The sequence below is a fragment of the Plecotus auritus genome (genome assembly GCF_963455305.1).
Source record: "Plecotus auritus genome assembly, chromosome: 7".
In the NCBI taxonomy this organism is placed as follows: domain Eukaryota; kingdom Metazoa; phylum Chordata; class Mammalia; order Chiroptera; family Vespertilionidae; genus Plecotus; species Plecotus auritus.
The window spans coordinates 161,875,502-161,887,038 of NC_137774.1; positions in this window are offsets into that span (position 1 = coordinate 161,875,502).

Below are 11,537 nucleotides of genomic sequence, written 5' to 3' on the forward strand. Positions count from 1 at the left end.
TTCCAGCATTTAGCATGTCTGGAGAGTATCAATTCCAACATACTTTGTCAACTGAAATAATAAATAAAGTTTTCCCCATTGTAGCAATACTATACTAACTAAACATTTTGACTCTTATTTGTTTATACTGCAATGGATTTATTCTCTTACTATTGGGATCTTTCCCCTTCTAAATGCCCAACTTTGATTGTAGAACTTGTATGGACCATTTTACTGTCCCCCTAAGCTCAAATTTCCAACTTCCTGAATTAAAATTACGTTTTTTAAAGTTCTCAGGGATATGTATCCCTCTCACATATCCCCTCTAATATACAAAGGTGAGACATGTTTTGCCTAGTCCTTGACTGGCACAGGAGGAATAAAAAAAGTTTAGATTCAATGGCACCATCTATTGGAGTTTCCTTGTATGCTACTTAGTACTATTGTTTTTTTTCCTAGGGTAGGACATTATTAATGATAGTAAATTTACTATAATAGTGCACATTTCTGGTATCCAGGTTGCATACAGAGAGAAGCAAACTAGATATGTAAATATTAAAAATTCATAAATAAGTTTAAAAGTATCTTACAAGGGGGGAGGGGCAGAATTCTGCTATAAATTGAATGTTTGTGTCCCCTCAAAATTCAGTTGTTGAAATCTACACCCCAATGTCATGGTGTTAGGAGGTGGGAGCTTTGAGGATGCTTAGGTCATGAGAATGGAGCCCTCATGAATGGAATTAGTGCCCTTTTAAAGAGGCCCCATAGAGATCCCTCATCCCTTCTGCCATATGAGGACACAGTGAAAAGCTGGCTGTCTATAAACCAGGAAGTAGGCCCTCACCAGACACCAAATGTTCCAGCACTTTGATCTTGGACGTCCCAGACTCCAGAATTGTGAGAAGTAAATGTCTGTTGTTTATAAGTCACCCAGTCTATAGTATTTTGCTATAGCAATCAAATGGACTAAAACACCCTCCCAATATAAACAACTATAATATTGTTCAAAATATATTACGAAACCACTTCTGGCCTTATTTAACTGGCATCAAATTATAGTCATCCTTAGATAAGAAAAATATGCAAAGTTAATACTACATCGGCTTCAGCATTCAGACCACAAGCACTTACCTCACTATGGCACAGAGAAGTTGTACACAAGCAAAACAGAATTGAGTTTTGCTAGCCTAGGAGACTAAGATAAGACTTCCTGGCTATTGAGTCATATAAAATTTTGTGTGTCAGGATACTTAAGAAGAGAAAGGACAGAGAGGAGCCATGAAATCTGCACAGGTTGCTCTTGAGCCCTTGGCTGCGACTGAGCTGTGCATGCACCAGGAAAGACTACATAATGACTGGCAGAGAGTGGCTGCCAGAATGAAAGCTTCACAAAGGTACAGGGATCATGCAGCTCAAAGATAGGGGAACCTCGGAGCAGCCAGGATGAAGACACATGATTGAGCAATTTAATATAGAACCATGAAAGGTGATGTTTCATGAATCAAGAGCATGCCCTAGAGAAAGGAACAAACTGTAGGAAAAAAGACAAGTCCAATACAGGTCTGCTTTAACAAAGCATAATTTGAGTCTGATAAGATCAAGAGAATGTTCCCATAATTTCATAGCTGTCAAAACAAAACTCAACACTCTTTGAAGGAAGACAACTTACCCTAGACACCTTACAACAAAATATCCACAATGTTCTGCATACAGAAGAAAAAAAAAAAAAAAAGAACAAGGCAGGCAAATGAAAACCAGCAAAATGTAACCAGCAATCAAGAAAAAAGTAGGGCTCACTGGCGTGGCTCAGTGGATGATGCTTCTATCTCTCTCCCTCTCCCTTCCTCTCTGAAATCAATAAAAATATATATATTTTTAAAAAGACTTAAAAAGAGGAAAGAAAAAAATAAGGAATAAAAATAGACCCAGAAATGACCAAGGCATTGGAATTAGCATGCGGGATATTAAAAGAAAATATTAACATAATGAGGGACCATAAAAGAAATATCAGGAGAGAAATGATAAGTATAAATAATAACAAATGGAAGTTGTAGACTAGAATAGTATAATATCTAAATATTTAAAAAGTACTAGGTGGAATTGAGTGGATTGTGGGAGTACTAGTTCCAAGATGGTAGTAAGAGTTGCTCTGTGAACTCCCTACCCAGATAAATAAACATAACTGGTGAAAATTATTAGAAAAACAAAATCATTTAAATTCTTGAGAAACTGTCCTAAAAGCATACTAGAAACAAAATAAAAATCAAGAAAATCCACCAGAACTCCATTGCACATTGAGAATGCATTGCATTTTTAACTATAATCCATTGCTTTCCTCATTCCACTCAGCTCAGCATAATGGAAACGCAGACAAGAACACAGACATCTTTCTTCCTTCAGGTCCCAGTTGAGGTCTAGAGTATTGCTATGGTGTGAATGTTTGTGCCCCTCATCCCATTCATATGTTGAAATCCTAACCACCACATGTGATAGTATTAGGAGGTGAGACCTCAGGGATGTGCTTTAATCATGAGAGTGAATCCTCACAAATGGGATTAATGCCTTATAAAAGAGGTTCTAGATTGAGGATCCAAGATGGTAGCATAGGTAAACACCTAAACTGCTGCCTCGCACAACAATTTCAAAACTACAACTAAAAGACAAAACGGTCTATCACCCAGAACCATGGGAAAGCTGGCTGAGTGGAAGTTTTACAACTAGAAAGAAAGAGAAAAGAGCATTGAAACATGCACAAGTGCTGAAAAGCTGAGGTACAGAGGCGCGCGAATCAGGCTGGCAGCAGGCGACTGGGAGCGCTGCTTTTTTCAACCTGAAGGGAGACAAGCTCCCGATTACTCCGAACTCCAGTTTCTGGGGAGACGCGGGGAACCCAAACTCCTATGGGGAGAAGCTGGACTGTCTGCCATTGGGTCGAAAAGTGAGGGTGGCTTGCTTGCAGGGCTGCATGCAGGAATAATTGTTTACTGCACTGGGGTGCAGGACGCGGGGATGAGGTCGGAGACGCAGAGCCGGCTTACTGGCAGCCAACGCGGTTTGCCACGCCCTAGCCTAGTGACGCCCTGAGACCCTGCCCTGCACAACCTACAAATCCACCCAAGCTCCAAGCAGCGGCTTTAGCATATGAATGGCCTGCCCTATCGCAGCTTAACCTATCAAACTTGCAGCCCGGGTCAGACAGCTCCAAAACCTCCAAACCCCAAGCAAAGAGGAGAAAACTGTAGTTCTCGCTGTAGCTCCTGCTGGGTGGCCTCAGGCAGTAGCTGACCTGCACCCCATTGGAGATCCAGAAGCCAGTGTACCTAGTGGTCAGTGTGAGACACCAGATTTCAACTCCTCACATCCATAAGTGACACATTCAAGAGGCAGACTCAGTGAGCACCAAAGCCCCACTGAAACAAGTCCTGTACCATAAGCGTGTCTCCAGCACAGCAGTTCTTCCATTATAGACACAGCGGGTTCTCACAGCCAATTGCCTGGAGGTCAATTCCTCCCAGTGTACCAATAGCAATCAAGGCTTAACTACACCAAGACTTTGCACTCAGCCCACAAAGGGGTGTACTAAGAGCGCCCACCTCAGGTGATTGGGGAGGCTGAGCTACTGGCCCCTAAAGGTCACCTACCACACAAAGCCACTCCATCAACACAGGGAAGCAGCCAAAATGCAGAGACAAAGAAACATGTCACAAATGAAAGAAATGGAGGAAAGCAAACTACTGGATGACATAGAGTTCAGAACCACATTTATAAGGTTACTCAAGAATCTTCTAAAAACCACTGAGGAAATTAGTGAGACCTTTAAGGATCTTAATGAGAATGCCAAAAAAATGGAAAAGGACCAGTCAGAAATTAAGCATACACTGTCTAAAATAAAGAATATACAGAAACTCAACTGTAGATCAATGTACCCCAAGAATCAAACCAAAGATCTGAAATATGAGGAAACAAAAAATACCCAACCAGAAAAACAAAAAGAAAAAGAATCCAAAAATATGAAGATAGTGTAAGGAGCCTCTGGAACAACTTTAAGTGTACCAACATCTGAATTTTTGGGGTGCCAGAAGAAGAGAGAGAGCAAAATATTGAAAACCTATTAGAAGAAATAATGACAGAAAACTTCCCCTACCTGGTGAAAGAAATAGACTTACAAGTTCAGGAAGCGCACAGAACCCCATACAAGAGGAATCCAAAGAGGACCACACCAAGACACATCATAATTAAAATTCCAAGGGCAAAAGACAAAGAGAGAATATTAAAAGCAGCAAGAGAAAAACAGTTAGTTACCTACAAGGGAGTACCCATATGACTGTCAGCTGATTTCTCGGCAGAAACTATGCAGGCCAGAAGGGAGTGGCAAGAAATATTCAAAGTGATGAACAGCAAGAACCTACAACCAAGATTACTCTACCCAGCAAAGCTATCATTCAGAGTTGAAGGCCAGATAAGAGCTTCACAGACAAGAAAAAGCTAAAGGAGTTCATCACCACCAAACCAGGATTACATGAAATGCTGACGGGTATTCTTTAAGAAGAGGAAGAAGAAGAAAAAGGTAAAGATAAAAATTATGAACAACAAAATGACATCAAATACATACCTACCAACAAGTGAATCTAAAAATCAAGTGAATAAAAAATCTGAAGAACAGAATGGACTGGTGAATATAATAGAATCAGGGACATAGAAAGGGAGTGGACTGACAATTCTCAGGGGGAAGGGGGGTGAGGGGTGCGGGATGAGATTGGACAAAAATATTACACCTATGGATGAAGACAGTGGCGGGGGGTAAGGGCATGGGGTGGGGTGGGGAATCAGGTGGAGGGGAGCTATGTGGGGGGGGAAGAGGAACACCTGTAATAATCTGAATAAAGATTTATTTTTTTAAAAAAAGACAAAAAAAAGAGGGTCCAGACAGGTTATTAGCCCCTTCTGCCATATGAGGATACCATGACAAGTCTCAGTCTCAAAGAGGGCCCTCACCTCACCATGCTAGAACCCTGATCTCAGACTTCAGCCTCCAGAACTGTGAGAAATAATTTTCTGTTGTTTATAAGTTATCCAGTCAATGGTATTTTGTAAAGTAGCCCAAATGGACCAAGACAAGTATCTTCCCAGATAGGCAGGCCACTAGCACTTCTCATGACCTCCACAGATGTGTTGCAGAGACTGAGTCCCAGATGAGCGCATCTGAGAGGGAATCCCATCTTACTACTAGAAATAAAATTTAGCAAGATCAGAGGATAAAAGGTGAATATACAAATGTTAATTGGGTTTCTGTATACCAAAAGAAATTAGAAAATTAATATTTAAATGCCATTTAAAAGAGCACCCAAAAGATTTTCCAGGAGCACCAGGGGTAAAGGGCACCACAAACGGGTTTCTGTAGGGGCAGCAAGATGCTACTGCCACATGACCTGCAGGAACAGGCAGACTTTGAGGGGTATGGTGAGAATTGCTGGTATGCAACCAGCAAGGAAAACTTACTCCCGGAGTCTCTGTGGGCCATATACTTGGAGGGCTTTGTGAATCCCAGCTCCTAGTCTGGCACCATTACAACACTCACACTGCACAAAAGCAAAAAGGAGAGGACATTGCAAAGGCTGTGCCTTCTTTGAGTCTGAATCTGAAGAAGTTGCGAAGACAGTGGCTGAAATAATGAAAAACTACCTTTTGGGGAAAAGGATCTTGAAGTGTCAGTTTTTCATTATCTGAAAAAGTACCCAAATAAATTTTTTTAAATATATTTTTATTGATTTCAGAGAGGAAGGGAGAAGGAGAGAGAGAGAGAAACATCAATGATGAGATAGAATCATTGATTGGCTGCCTCCAGCACGCCCCTCACTGGGGATCGAGCCCGAAATCCAGGCCCTGGCTGGGAATCGAACCGCGAGCTCCTGGTTCATAGGTCAATGCTCAACCACTAAGCCATGCCAGCAAGGCCCAAATAAATTTTTAAGGACCAGGATCTTCTATTTTCAGGACATCATACACTATCAGTGGAATAGTATAAGAACAGAATGTTTAAAACAAAAGCTCAAAATGGAGAAGGAACTTAAAAACAAAGAAAATTAGAAAGAAAATAGCTAAACTAAAATTGGAGTATAATTTTCCTTCATTGGTTTTATGGAAAAAGAAAGCTCTCACACACATCCTCAAACTCCATGAATTGCCAGGTGTTATCAAAGATAAAATAGGTTTTAGATAGACAGAGTCACTCAAACACCTACACATTCTGGAGAATGGAAATAAGGGAAAAGTCATCAATAGATATGTATTCTTAATATATTATGTATGACATTTCTTCTGAAAATGTGGTGGTTTTATTATTAGAACTGATTCTTTACATTTTGCTAGATGCAATGAAATTCAACCATTCACAAGATTTTTGGAATAGGAATATATTGTTGATTTTTAGTAAATAAGAGAAGCAATAAGTAATTTATATTTTTCCCACCTTTGCTGAAACACAAGAATGCATACCAACTTACAGTGGCTGGACTCATGCTGCCTCTTTGTCCTGGTGGTCTCCTCTAGTCTCCTTTGAAGATTTCATAACTGCTCGTACCTTCTCCACCTAGATAGAAAGATCACAGTGTTAACTGCAGCCTTAAGTACTAGCCTCAGGCATTTTTGTCATCACCAATCCTGCTGGACACAACGTCACATGTTAGGCCTCACGCAGTATACATTTAACCATAAAGGCTACTTAAGAGTCCAACGTCAATGGTTAATTTAAAAGCTAAATTAAACTGAAGAGTTAAAAGGCATTGCAAACATTAATACAGATTCATTCATTTATGGAGAAAAATTCATATTCATAGATTGGAAAATAGGAATGTTCCCATATCCTTTTTCCTAAAATTGATTTATAGATTTAATGAATGCATGGTATAATTTGACAAGCAGATTTTAAAATTTATATGCAAATGAAAAGAACCTAGAAGAGAAAAAAAAACTATCTTGAAGGAAGAGAACATAGTTGCAGGACATATACCCCACTTGATTTAAAGACTTACCATGAAGCTACAATAATCAAGATGGAGTGATTTGGGCAAAATAGATAAATATATCAATGGGATTGTATCCAGAATCCAGGGAAAAAAATATATATATGTAATAAATTTTCTTTCAAGAATAATGTGAATCTACTAAATGGGGAAAGAAAAACTTTTCAAAAAATAATTTTGGAACAATTAAATAAATATATGGATACCATTTAAGCTGAAAATATGCCTAAACTTTAAGCAATAACTATAAAGCTCCTCAGAGAACACTTCAGAAAATATCTCATGATGTTGGGGTAGGCAAAGGGTGCTTAGGGATATAAAGCATGAACCACAATATTAAAAAAAGAAAAAATTGGACTTCAAAATGTAATGCCTCTACACTTTAGGAAATACTAGGAAGATAACAAAAAGACAGATCACATTCTGAGTGGAAATTATATCTATCATCTATCTTACAAAGGACTTGTATCTAAAAATTATAAAGAATATCTACAAGTCAATAATAAACCATCAAACATAGATATAGAACATAGAATCTACATCCAACATAGATTCTAAAACACTATTTAAGTAAATGCCACATAAAACAGTGCTGCTGTTTTATGAAAGTGATGAAATGCTAAACGGGCAAGGAGCCAGCTGAAAATCTAGAAGGCTACGGTAGCTATTTGAATGCCTGAAGTTATAGGTGCTTTTATTCAAGTATTTTTAAAGTGTGAATGATATCCCCAAGGATGTTAGGAATGTTACAGAGCAAATATTTAGAAAATGAACCACAATCTCTTCAAGCAAGATTCCAAATTAGCCAGGAATGACCGAGTAGAAAGATTCTGAACGGGAAGCCGAGACACCTGTGGTCTAGGACCAGCAATAACTGTTTGACATTGAAATTGGGACTCAAAAGAACTGTTGGCCCAGAAAGAAACTCACTACAGACTGATTCATATGCCTCCCAGCATAACCATTATTGCTTGTCTCATTTTCAGTTCTTATAAGTGTATTTCTAGTATCACATGATCTCACTCATCTAGGGGAAATGATGAACAACATAAACTGATGAACAAAAACAGACCCAGAGACAGGGAAGCATCGATGAGACTGTCAAACCTCAGAGGGAAGGTAGGGGAGGGTGGGGGTAAGGGGGAGAGATCAACCAAAGGACTTGTATGCATGCATATAAAGAAGTTAATTAAAAAATAAATAGTTTTACTGTGCGAAATCGACCAAAACAAAGCTTCACTGAGCCTCATTTTCCTTTTGTAAAACATGAAATTTGGACATGAGAACCCCTAATATTTCCTCCAAATAAAAAATCCTATTATTTATTCATCTGTTCATTTATTTCATTTATTTATCAACCATTTGTCAGTGCCTACTATCTATATTTGCTAAGCAGAGGCGAATAAAATAATCTCTACGCTGCTGAGCTCAATCCAGCGGAGGAACACAGATAAACAACTGGAGACATTTGTAAACTGTTAAAAGAATTCCGATCCGAGCACTGCCCAAGGAAGGGCTGAAAGTTCTTGGTAGGTCCAGAAGCAGCAAATGGTCCCACGTGGGAGTGATATGGTGTGTTTTAAATCTGCATAGTGTCACTCAAGGAACACTGACACATTATTAGAAAGACAAAGATTTTTCCAGGCAGCTTGTCTAAAGGATAAGGAGGAGAGTTAGCTTGTCTAACTAAAAGAAAAAATAAATACAGTCTTCCCTGCTGAAAGTAGCTATCACTCCCATTTCCTTCTCCCTTTGAAACACAGAAGATGGAGTTCAAGTAAGATAGAAATAAATTTAAAATAATAATGTTTCAAAAGGCATATGGTTGGATCTGTAATGACTTTCATACAACTAAACCTGTTCTTTTATTCCTGTTTATGTTGGCAAACTCACAGTAAGTTAAACTGGCAAAAAAATTGGCAGTGTAACATTTTGGGACACCAACATAATAAATTGGCTGAATATTCAAGCAGGCCACTTAAATCTGTTCTGTTTTACAGCTGAACCATTGGAGCTATATTCTACAATATACAGTGTATTTATTTACATATACTCCTTTTATGGAGTACCTTTGTATTCTCAGAACTGCTGCAGATAAACGCTTACTCAGGCATGCATTTTGGAATACTTTTTGGGAATACATTTTCAATGTTCACACCACAGTCTTATAACATCTTCAGAGTAGCTAATGGCCAAATATAGTAATAAAGATTCAATACACTTATTAGTCAGAACGTGGCCAGAAAAACAGAAATTATGCTAGGTATTTTAACAGAAAGGGGAGTAATACACAGAACTACAGTCTTACACAATTATTTCAAAGCCAAGGAAGGTAAACATAGCATCAACCAATCAGAAAGTAGAAGAATCCCAATAAACCTGCACCAATGACCTATGCTTCTTACAGTATTGCCGAAGGACACTGAAAGCCACTGGCAAAACCCCATAGCTGCCATCTGCAGATGCCCAGCTGGTCCTGGAGAACAATGGCTTCTCTCTCTCCTCTACTTCCAAATCTTGCTCAAATGCCTCCCATTGGCAGAATTTAAAGCAAATCCCTATTGGCCAGTAAATCTGGTTAATGTGGCTTTCAAACTATCAAGTGCCGTGTTACATGCTAGAGTTTAAAAGAATCGGGATTGCGATATATATCAAGACACAGTCTCTTGTTTGATTCTTCATACGTATATCAGTAAAGTTCCAAACAACACTATTATGCTTTTGACTATATCCCTCGATCTAATGAAGATGTGCTCACACTCTCCTTTAAAAAGCAATTTACAAAAACCCAAATATTACTGTACCCATTACTGGATATGCATTCCTTTTCAGCTCAATCACAGTCCCTATTCAATATCCTGTAATTTGCAGACTATACTGTAAGTTTAAGTAGCATGAATATTTCTTACATAAACTAGAAGAGCAAGGAGAAAACTAATCTAATATAATGTATGCATAATACAGCAAGGAAGAATATAAGCATGGTTACTATATTCCTTTATTCTGCAACTTATCACAAAGCTATAATTGCTTTAGAAATTTTTCTATGACCCATGCCATATTCACTTTGTCCACAGTGAGCATCTCAGGTGGATGTGCACTTTTGCCTGGCAGAACAACCCTAAGCTTCATTCTTGAGTGGTCCAAGCTATTAATAGTCATGCCTTTTTTGGGTAGCTGTGATATTTCTTTAACAACATTGAAAGCATGAAGAGGCACACTCACACAGTGCCCTGCATTTTCTGCATACTGCTCTCTCCCTACTGGTGGCATCACCCATACTTCCCCTTACTGATCAGGATTAGTCACCCACCAGTATAGTATTTCCCTTCTTTGTTGTTATTTCAATGGCATTGAAAGTCCAATATAGCTAAATTGCAATCTGAACTTCAAGGTCAATGAAGCCCCTATGGAAACACTCCTTCTTGGGATCCAAGATCTTGGTATCTAAAAATCCCAAGGTTATGAGGACAGGAAACATAACTTTTGAGGAAAGCTTATTAAGTGAAAAGATTGAGAAGAATTATGTCCATTTCCATTCCTTGTTTCTCAGACCTGTGATATCCTATTGTAGAAGAAATTTACCATATTATGTACGTAGACATAGGTATTTGATTTAGCTCCTGCTAGGTATTGTCTCCTAGCCAGCATAAAGCTAAATCTTCAGCAGGCTATTCAGTTTTCCTATTAGGCTAGCTTCTATTATTATAAAACTAATTCTTTGGCTGCAGGTGGTGAATTCATTATTACCATGATCATAAAGTTATAATTAAATCTATAGAGGATGTTACAGGCAGAAGCACTGAGAACACAGAGACTTATTCATAACAAGAAGTATCTATTCCAGTGAGCACACAGCACTACCCTTCCATGATAAAGGAGGTCCAATGTAATCACCTGGCATCAGAGGGTTGGTAGTTGTTCTGGAAAATTATGCCACATCCAGGGGTTCAGTGGTGGTCTCTGCCGTTGGACACCCAGCAATGATCATGACCAGATCATCCTTGGTAATGGAAGCCCATGTTTTTAATTCTAGTCATAACCTCAATCCTATTGCCATGGTATTTAGTTCATGGGCACTGAGGTGGCTGGGAAAGATGCTGATTGACATTCACAGTGAGTAACCTTTGATTAGCATGCTCATTGAAAACAAATATTTTTATAAGCTCATGCCCTCTGAGAGCTCCATTCTTATATCTCCCTGTCACCTATCCTACAGAATAATTTCATCCCAAACCCTGACCATCTGGCCAAGTTGTTAGATATTACGCATGAATTAGTATAAAACCTTGTCCCTAGTCATTCTCCTCTCATGTACAATAAAAGTCAAAATGCTTGGAGTTCCTTCCACTGAAAGTATTTCTCTTCCTCACTGCCTTCTGGGCACTCCATGGAGGAGCTACGAAGCTACAGCAGTCCAGCTGTGACTAGTGCCAGCATATCTTAAAGAACCAACTTAAAACCAACATTCTCAGTCAACAGTAGAGGAAACTCTCTGTGAGGTGGCAGCATGAGTTGAAGGAGAGGTAGAAATGC